The following is a 10,127-nucleotide window of genomic DNA, read 5'->3' as shown; positions in this document are numbered from 1 at the left end:
GAGGAAAGCGGCTCCATCCACCAGGGCTGTGTCTCATCGGTGCCGACGCAGGAGGGACGGGCTTCGTTCGTTCGTTCGCTGCGGCCCAAATTCCCGGGCCGCCCGAGGACCGCTCGCACCGGCCCGAGGGAGGGAGCCCCGGCAGGCAGGATGCCTCCGGGGAAATGGCCAAGTCGACCGCGCGACCCACAACCCGCCCGACTCGGGGCGAGAAGGAGCATGGAGGAGGACTCCGTCCCCTAGTCGGCAGACGGCCCCGGGACAGGGACGTTCGCCAAAACCTCCCCAAGGCCGCTTTCCGTGACCGAGTCGGCCTCCCCGCCTGTACTCGTCCCGGCCCGAGAAACGAGACGCGGGGTGGATCGGGACCAGGCCACGCACCAGGCCGGCCGGCGCGGCATCCTCCCTCCCCCGACCTGACCTGACCTGGACGAACGCCTCCCCATCGCCCGCCCCCGCGAGGCTGATCCGTCCGGCCGGTGAGGAGGCCGCTTGTCGGGCGCCACCTGCTGCCCGGCATCCTCTTATATAGTGTTCGAGGAGGTCGACCAGGTGGCCCGGCCTGGAGTGGGGGGGGGGGGCGCGGGGTGCGGTGTCCCGGGCGGCGGGGGACGGGGGGGGGTAGGAGTGGAGAGGGAAAGGTGGGCGTGGAGAATGCCGGGGTCGGGGGTCGGCGCGGGGCGGGGCGGGAGTTGGGGATAGGGGAGGGGCGGGAGGCCGTCTGGACATGGAGGGTCGGAAGAGCGGTGGTGACAATGATTTTCATTATCATTTAGAAAGAAGAACGTGGACTTCTTTAGAGGAGTCCTTTGAATAGCTTCTCCATTTAGTTAACATACATCCAAATGGAGGTCGGGAAACTTGGGTCCTGTTAACATATGGATGGAAGTGGAAAGAACTATCGCGATGACCGTCCTTGTGTTTCTTTTATTTTTTCTTTCTTCCTGCTCCCCAAAGCCGCCCCCCCCCCCCCCCCCCGCCCCGCCCCGCCCCGCCCCGCCCCGTCCCGTCCCGTCCCGTCCATAGTTGTAGGTTCCAGTGGTAGGTCTTTCGCGTTTCTGCTATGTGGGACGCCGCCTCGGCGTGGCTTGAAGGGCGATGCTGGGTCTGGGGCTGCGCCCAGGATCCGAACCGGTGAAAACCTGGGCCGTCGAAGCCGGGGGCCGGGGTGGGGGGCGCTACTTGACCGTTCGTCCACGGGCTCGGCCCCCGGCCCCTTGTTTTCTAGGGAGAGAGACAGAGAGACCCGATCCATTTTCCCTTGGCCTCTAAAGCGTGCGTGTGGTCGAAAGGCGACAGAGAGAGGGGTTCTGGTCCAGAAAGCCCCGACTGCGCCGCCGCGGGGATCGGTCGGTTCCGCCCGAACCGTCCGAGTCGGAAAGGAACGGACAGCTTTCCTCCTTTGGGCCCCTGACTTGGGACCGACAGGGGAAGAGGAACAGGCCTCTCTCCCTCACACCCTGGCCCCTTCCTCCAGGACGCCCTCCTTCTAGTCAGCCCGCCTCTGGCTTTTCCACACGCCGACGACCGCTCGTCGGCATGGACCCACCTTCCTTGGGGGACACCACCACACGACTCTCCCACTCGTCTGCCTGCCTTTCGTTGGCGTCGCTGCCAAAGGCGAGGGGTAGGGGTGGCGGTGGCAGGGACGGCAGGGGCCCAGCGGCTCTCTGGCGGGTGAGGAAGTCTTGCTGGTTCTCCTAGGTCGGTGATCTTTCTCGATCTCCACACACATTCTTCGTTTGGGGAGCCAAGAGACGCCCTCTGAGGAATCCCTATGGCCAGGGTCGATCACTTACTCGCTCACTGCCTCGGCCTCGGCCTCGGCCTCTGTCAGTCTTGTCTCTCTCCCTCCCTCCCTCCCTCCCTCCCTCCCTCCCTCGTCGGTCTCTGTGTGTGGACGTCTAGGTGGAGGCGAGGCAGGGAGGCCACCCACCCACCTACCTCGTGGTTTACCACACGCTCTACACGGAGGTAGAATTCCCATCCCACCGAATCCATCCTTTCCACGGGGCACAAGCCAGTGGCCTTCGGGAGTCTCTCTCCCCAAGGTGGCGCATCCGTCACGGCTATCTATTTCCAGAAGGTTTCCGTTTCCATCCCCTCCCCCCGAAAGAAAAAACGGCCCCACTCCCGGATCTGCCCCACCACGATCACCACCACCACTGCCGCCGCCGCCGCCGCCGCCATCTGCTGTCGCCCTCTAGGGTTGGACCGTTCTAGCTCTCTCCTCTGTGTGGAATCGCAACGTAGGTCGCCTTGGATGTCTGGCACCTCTCACTTAGCAGAAGGTTTTGGAGGCTCAGGCTGGGCCACGCTTTGGCCCGGGTCAGTGTTCCGTTCCTCCGGACGGCTTCCTCGTTTTCCACGAGAAGGAGCCGTGAAGACGGAAAGGAAGGGCGGATGGATGGCTTTTCCCGTGCTACCGAGTCCCTCTCCCCTTTTCCCCAAAGCGTGAGGGGCGGTCGAGAGGATCGTCTCTGATGACAAAAGTCAGAGGCACCCCGGGTCAGACACCGTGCGAGGCGTTGGTGTGTTCTCGAGAGGAGAACACGTCCCCGTCAGCGTTTCCTGTCGTTCTCGTTCCGAAAGGATTCACGCGCCACCCCGTCTCCCTCAAGGTCTTAGGGCTGTCGTGCTCCGCAGCCGTCACGTGTCGTGGATCCTGGGCACCACCACGCCACCCCGCCCCCCCCCCCCCCCCCGCCATAGCTGTCGATCGCTATGTGGCACGCCTACGTTTGCCCAAAAGAGCAGTCCGATGGACAGCGTGGTGCTTTTCCCAGCAGGCAGGCAGGTGAGAGTCACCCCTCTAGAAGGTTTCCAAGCCCCGTTCCATTCTCAGAGGCAGCTCCTTTGGCCATCAAGGAGGCAGGCGATGGGGGTGGGGGTGGGGATGGGGATGGGGCAGGGGCCTCTGTCCCTCTGTCGCGGTAGAAATGATTGGGAAAGGAGGGACGATGGGCGTAGGTCGACCATCCTGGGCGGTGGTGCTTTGGGAGCTTTTTCTAGAAGAAGGAGCGAACGGCGTTCCCTGGGAAGGGAGGAAACCAGAGGAGGTCCCCCTCAGACCGACCTGGCACGAGAAGGACACACACTCTCTCTCTCTCTCTCTCTCTCTCCCTTTTCTTCCTGACTTGAAATCAGGAGACAAAACTCCCCTGCCAAAGGGGCCCTCCCAAAACGGGGAGTGAGGAAGACCTCCTTCTCTTCACGGCTGAAGTTCTCCCTGCCTTTCCTGGACGGGAAGGATAGCACCTACGCCCGCTGCCGTCGGTGACTTTTAGTCCCCCTGGAGAGGAAGAAATTCTTTCCCGTGGCCGAACCCTGGCGGTTCGTTCGTGCTGCAGAGGACGTGACCCTCTCTGACACACCCAGGAACCTCCTCGCTCCGGGTCGAGGAGAGGGAGTTCTGTTCTGTGGTTTAGAATGGTGCTTAAAAAGGGATGTCGCTTACAAAGGGTCCTCGTCCCCCTTCCTAAACCTAAACGGACGGCTCGGCTCGGAGGCGTGAGATACGTTTCGCATCCTCCTCGTCGTCTTCACTCAAAGTTTTATTGGAGTTTGGAAGATTTTATTTTTTGTCTTTCCTTTTTCTCCCCAAAGCCCCCCGGTACGTAGTTGTGTGTTCTTCGCGGTGGGTCCTTCTAGCGGTGGTATGTGGGACGCCGCCTCAGCGTGGTTTGATGAGCAGTGCCGTGTCCGCGCCCGGGATCCGAACGAACCGATGAAACACTGGGCTGCCTGCAGCGGAGCGCGCGAACTTAACCACTCGGCCACGGGGCCAGCCCCTTACTGGATTTTCAAAACAACTCCGGGGGCCGGCCCGGTGGCGCGGCGGTGAAGTTCGCACGTTCTGCTCCGCCGGCCCCGGGTTCGCCGGTCCGGATCCCGGGCACAGGACCCGGCACCGCTTGGCGAGCCACGCTGTGGCAGGCGTCCCACCTGGAAAGTAGAGGGGGATGGGCACGGATGTCAGCTCAGGGCCAGTCTTCCTCGGCCGACAGAGGAGGATTGGTGGCAGATGTTCGCTCAGGGCTCATCTTCCTCAAAAATAAAATAATAAATCGATTCGATAAAATGTCAAATAACACAACCGCGGGATCACGCTTAGAGTCACCCTTGGCCCGATGATGCCACTCCCCACCCCCCCCACCCCCCTGCCCCCCACCATTTGGAGGTGCCGTCAGTGGGATTCGTTCCTGTTTGTCCATCTTTCTTCCTCTTTTTTTTTTTTTTTTTAAAGACTGGCACCCGAGCTCATTGCCAATCTTTTCTTTTCTTTTTATTCCTCCTCCTTCTTCTTCTTCTCCCCAGAGCACCCCAGTACCTAGTTCTATATTCTCTTTGAGGGTCCCTCTGGTTCTGCCGTGTGGGACGCCACCTCAGCGTGGTTTGATGAGCGGTGCCGTGTCCGAGCCCAGGATCCGAACCTTCCAAGCCCCGGGCCGCTGAAGCGGAGCGTGCAAACTCAACTGCTCGGCCACGGGGTCAGCCCCTTCCTTCCTTCCTTCCTTCCTTCCTAAGGAGGAGGAGGCAGGCACTGTGTGAAGTCGCCAGTGAGTCTGTGGAAAGAGACGGAGGATTTCCCATGGGAAGCCGGGGCGGGGGACACGGACCGATGTCGTGCGAACTTGAAGGTGAAAGATCAAAAAACCCACACACGCCTAGAGCGGCGGGTTGCCCGTTAGGAGTTTGCTTGCCGGGCCCATAACGCAGGGCTCATCGATGAGCCAAACCGTCCGTGATCCTCAAGCAGTCTAGTAGGGTTAGAGAAAGGAGGGGGGCACTCTTTCTGCCCCAGATGAGGCGAGTTTCTCAGACAGCCACCCTGCCCCAACATCTTCCCTCCCTGCCTCCCGGCCCTTGGTGGACTGCGGCCTAAGGGTGGGGGAATTGAAGAAAGCCGTTCAATGGGAAAAAGCCCGAGGCCATGGGAGAGAGCTTCCTGCACTTGAATGAAGCCCTGACGCCAGGCCCATCGGAATGAATGGGCCTGACCTCCCCTCCCCCCTCCCCCCTCCCCCCTCCCAGGCTGGCGACTCGGCAGTGGAAGGCTAGGGGTTTCTTCCGAAATGGTGAACCGGCCCCCTTGTCCACAGGAAAACCACACACGGGTACAGCCTAGGCCGGATCTCAGGCCAAGTCGTCAGGGTGGCAAGATGATGGCGGATGAGAGGAAACTTGTTCTGGGACCGCACCGCCCCCCCCCCCATCGCCTCTCTGGCTGAGAAGAGGGCTGGGGAGCGGTGAGGGTCAGGGGGAGAGTGGGGGCGGGGCCGGGACAGGGACCACCGGGCAGTAGGACGGGAGTAGCCCTGAGGCCTGCCTGCCTGCTTCCTTCCCTGCCGGCGCAGGGCTGAGAGAGGCACGGGGCACGCTGGCTCCTGCCCCTTCACTCATTCGGGAAGCCTCCTGTTGTTGCTCCTGAGGTGCCGGCTGCGGTGACAGACAGAGCAAAACTCCTCTCTCTGTCTATTTCTTCAAAGGCCCGAGTCTGAGCTACGACAGATTCCCCTGTGGCTCAACCCGCAACCTCCCATCCTGCCAGACCAGACCCCTTGTCTAAAAACCTCCACTGGAGGAGCTCTTCCACCTGACTCGGAAAGGAAACACCAGCCCCGCCTCAGCCTCACACCCACCACCACCACCACCACCCGCCCCCCCCCCGCCCCACTCTCCTCCGGACCCAGATACCTAACAGAGGGAACAAAAATCCAAAAATCCTGCTGCTCTCCTTCTACCACCTCCACTTCAGAAGAGTCAGTCTCCCCCGAACACCTCAGACTCTGTGACTTCCCGCGGCCTCCCTTTCCCCGTCCCCATTCTCTCCCCGGACGGGCCCCATCTTACACTTGAACGACAGCTCCACCGCTCGGGGCAGCTGGACACGATGTCCCAAAGTGGCCCGGACGGTAGCCTGGTCGATTCCAAAGGACCCACGCACGCAGTCGGCCATAAACGTGGTGTGGAGATCGTGGACGTTTGCGGGCCTCTGATCAAATCACTGCTCCGGGGACCCCGGCGTCTAGGACCCGTCTTCTCCGTGTTCTTCACACCGTTGCTCCTGGGCCGGTTATTCTCTTCCCTCTCACTGACCTTAACGTTTTGTCTCTGCCATTGAATTTTGACTGTGCGAATGTGACTTGCCGCTGTAGGGCTGCGTGGATCTCTCAGGCATCCTGCTGTGCCGTGCGGGGGGGGGGGGGAATCCTTGGTGGGTGGGTCGATAGACGTCCCTTTGGTTGTGCCCTGGAGGGGAGAGACAGAGGGGACGACTCAATCCACCACGAACGCTGATGTCGCTCCGATAAACCTGTAGCGGTGATTCTAGTTTATGGCCCGTGTCCTGAAAATAACTTCCCGAAGGGCCAGCCCGGCGGCACAGCGGTTAAGTTCGCACGTTCCGTTTTGTCAGCCAGGGGTTCGCAGGTTCGGATCCAGGGTGCGGACGTGGCGCCGCTTGGCGAGCCACGCTGTGGTCAGCGTCCCGCCTATCAAGGGGAGGGGGATGGGCACGGATGTTAGCTCGGGATCACTCTCCCGGGGCAAAAAGAGGAGAATTGGCAGCAGGTGTCAGCTCGGGGCTCGTCTTCCTCGAAAAATAAATTAATTAAATTAATAAAAACAACTTCCCAAACCTCTCTGATAACTTGAAGCTTTGAAGTTTTGCGAGGTGAAATCAGGTGATAAAAAAGTCCACGGACAGGGGCGGCCCCGTGGCCGAGTGGTTAAGTTCACAAGCTCCCCTTCGGCGGCCCAGGGTTTTGCCGGTTCAGATCCCGGGCACGGCACGGACACGGCACCGCTCGTCGGGCCGTGTGGAGGCGGCGTCCCACATGCCACAACTGGAAGGGCCCTCAACTAAGATAGACAACTATGTCATGGGGGGGATTGGGGGAGAAAAATCGGGAGGGGGGAAAAAAAAAACAAAAACGGAAGATTGGCAACAGGCGTTAGCTCTGTGAGGGCCGATCTTCCTCACCCAAAAACTAAAGTGAGATGAAATCAAATAAAGCGAAGGAAAAGATAAACCTATGAAATCCCATGTTTCTAAAAGTGGCCAAGTGTTTAGACATTGGCCAAGCGACGGAATGCTCATGGGAAGGACAGTTCCTAATTGCTGGCTTCTTAGTTTTCACCAAAATTAAGGTTCGTGAGGGTTAAAAAATCTACTTAACAAATGCGATGAAAGCCACTAGGCCGGCCCGGTGGCGCGCTGGTTAAGTGTGCCTGTTCCGCTTCGCCGGCCCGGGGTTCGCCAGTTCGGATCCCGGGGGTGGACGTGGCACCGCTGGGCGAGCCACGTGGTGGTAGGCGTCCCACATATGAAATAGAGGAAGATGGGCACGGAGGTGAGCTCAGGGCCAGCCTTCCTCGGCAAAAAGAGGAGGATTGGCAGCAGTTAGCTCAGGGCTCATCGTCCTCAAAACAAAACAAAACAAAACAAAAAGCCACTAAAAGTGAATATGGGAAACATCTTTGTGTTCAAGGAAAGTGAGATGGCTGCCTTCAGGCAAGAGGGCCTAAAAAGTAAAGATCGTTTTGTCTGTGAAAAGGTGATCAAAGTTTCACGGGGAAAATAATCTGAGAAAAAGGCCTGTTCGTGGTCAAGTGGCCTAAAATTGGAACGAGTGGACAGATAGAAATGGCGAGCGATAGGATCTATGGGAGTCTATGAGGAAGCCATTGGGTGTCGGCCTAATTCGGCCTGACAGTGTTTTTCGAAAAGGGCCTGACGTGGCCGTCGAGCACGCATCGCATCGTAGATCCGCTTTACACATTTCCTACGGCAAGAACCAATGCCCTTAAGGGAAAGGAGCAGCTTCCCCGTGCTCGGGCCTTTCCTTAAGGAGAGGCATCTTTCCTTAGGCTAGGAGCGGATGGTTGCGCTCACCTTTGACCATCCGGCTCCCCTGTGACCACCCAGGCCCAGACAACAGACCTGCCACCCAGCAGTGTCTGTCGATCGCTGTGCCGACAGAGCAGTCTCGCGACTATCATCCAAGGGACCTTTCGATCCTATGTGAAACGTCCTCTCTGGGGGTCTAGAAGCACTCTGTACACCCCACTTCCCGGGCACCCTCTCTTCCTTCGGGAAGAAAGGCCCCGGGCCACAGTCCTCACATTTTAGCTCAGAATAAACGCACCCCGATTTTCACGGATAGATTGGTTCCGGATTATTTCCGTCGACAGAATGGAATCAAGTCAATGAGTTTCAAGATCGGAGGGAAGCTGATGCAAAATCAGAATTTGTTTTTCTCACTCCCGAAAGGATACTTTTCTCTAACTTCTAGTCTCCTCCTGATAAAGACATTGGAAAAGGTTTCTCTTGACCTCTGAGGGAATCGACACCAAAGACAGAGATCCTCCATTTTGTCAGAATGATTTCCTAGGCCTCCAATGGAGGAGGCCTCCCTCGGACGGGAGCTCAGCTTTTGTTTTGCAACAGTTTTCCTCTCTCTGCTTGCCTTTAACATCTCCTTTCCCGTTCTTCTTTTTTGGAAGGGAAATACGTGCACCGCTGGGGAAAAAAAAAAAAAAAAGAATTTTCTAAATGACCAAAGAAGATCTACGACTGTTGTTATTTTGGTTTCACGGAGCAGTTCCACGTCCACATTTACTCCATTTTAAACACCCACACACACTCACAGCACGGCGCTGTGAGGATGTCCCGGGGAACTCGATTTGTGGAGGGAATGGCTGTGAGGTCTCTGCCCCCCAACCCCCACCATTTGGGTGCTTCTGCTTGTTGATGAGGACGGGAAGCCCTGCTGAAATCCATATTCTTATCACCACACGTGCATCTGCACCCATGCTCCCCCCCGTGTGTCGTCTTTGGGCTTTGCTGTGGCCCCGTGCGGAGGGAGACCTGTTTTGTGTTGTAAACTTTTCCGCGGCCAAGCGGCTCGGTCCTTTCCTCTACGACTTGTGGGCTCTGTCTGTCCGTCTGCCTTAGAGAGACCCTCTGGGCCGGAAGTGACAGGCTGCACACAATTCCTGACAGACTGCGGACAATTCCTCCGTCGTCACGGTCCTTCTCTGATGACGTGCATGGTTTCGGTTTGACAGCGACCCCCACCCCCCACCCCGCCGTGATTTTCTAAGTCCTCCCGGGAGCCCGGGAAGTGCTCGGGCCGCTCCGGGAAGCGGGGGCCGGCAGCCCCGGCCTGCCCCGTGGCATCTCCGGGGACTTTTCCACCTCTGTCCGCGTCAGCCAGCCGGCAGCCCCGCGCCCGGCCCGGCCCAGAAGTCACGTGGGGAGTCTGTCCCCTTCCTGGCAAGCCCACCCACCCCACCCCCCTCCCCGCCGATTTTCCAACACCTCCTTCTGCGCCCAGGGTTGCCCTGTGCTGCCTGGGAGCTCCGAGGTGGACACCCTGGGGCCTCACGTGGTGACCTCCCGCCCGCCCCAAGCGGGCCCAGAGAGAAAGAGAGAGAGAGAGAGAGACAGAGAGAGACAGAGACAGAGACAGAGACAGAGAGAGACAGAGACAGAGACAGAGACAGAGACAGAGACAGAGAGAGACCTGACCCGGCGGTGGGCTCAGGCTGTGCACTCTCGCTGGCTGGTGACCCGGTTCCCTCCCGCTGACCCCTCCGCGCCGGTCGTTGGGCGCCATCTGGCGGCCGCTTTTACAGAGTGGCCCTCCTCCGGAGCCCCGGCGACATGAGCAAGGGATGGGACTCGCAGGACGTCTGTGTGGTTTCCAGTGTGGGGCTGTGTGGAACAGAGCTGCTAAGAACATTCATGCCCCGGATTCTGTGTGAATGAACAGGAACGTGGCCGCAGCCCCCACCCCGCCCCCCGCCCCAGCCCCCGGGAGTGGTGGGAGTGGTGCCCTCCAGACCACCCTCGGGTTGGATGCCTCCCTCCCTGGAAGGACTCACGGGACTCCACAAAAGCTGACTTCCTGGAGGTCCAGCGGAGACCCCCAAGGCCCAAGGCCCCCCCCCCCCACCCACCCACCACAGATCACTGTGGAAGCCTTAATGACCCAAGGCTCCAGCTACATACAGACGCTCTTAGGAGGCAAGATACACCAAAGGCTTATGTAGGTTGCCACTTTCGGTGGTTGTTTCCGCGGCGTGTCAGTTTTGGAACCCGCCACGCCCTTTTTCACAGA

The 10,127-nt window shown here is 59.3% G+C and overlaps 1 long non-coding RNA gene across 1 annotated transcript; it reads right to left on the bottom strand.

Annotated features, from left to right (window-relative positions):
- Positions 1–3,538: 3,538 nt before the first annotated feature.
- LOC139042951 (uncharacterized) lies at positions 3,539–9,590 on the bottom strand. Its single transcript, XR_011500046.1, has 4 exons — positions 9,536–9,590; positions 5,854–6,252; positions 4,331–4,565; positions 3,539–4,043 (listed from the first exon to the last, which is right to left on the bottom strand). It is a non-coding gene; the product is annotated as an uncharacterized lncRNA (long non-coding RNA).
- Positions 9,591–10,127: the final 537 nt, after the last annotated feature.

This window comes from Equus asinus, unplaced genomic scaffold (genome assembly GCF_041296235.1).
Source record: "Equus asinus isolate D_3611 breed Donkey unplaced genomic scaffold, EquAss-T2T_v2 contig_114, whole genome shotgun sequence".
Lineage (NCBI taxonomy): Eukaryota > Metazoa > Chordata > Mammalia > Perissodactyla > Equidae > Equus > Equus asinus.
This window is presented reverse-complemented; position numbering and strand designations above follow the sequence as displayed.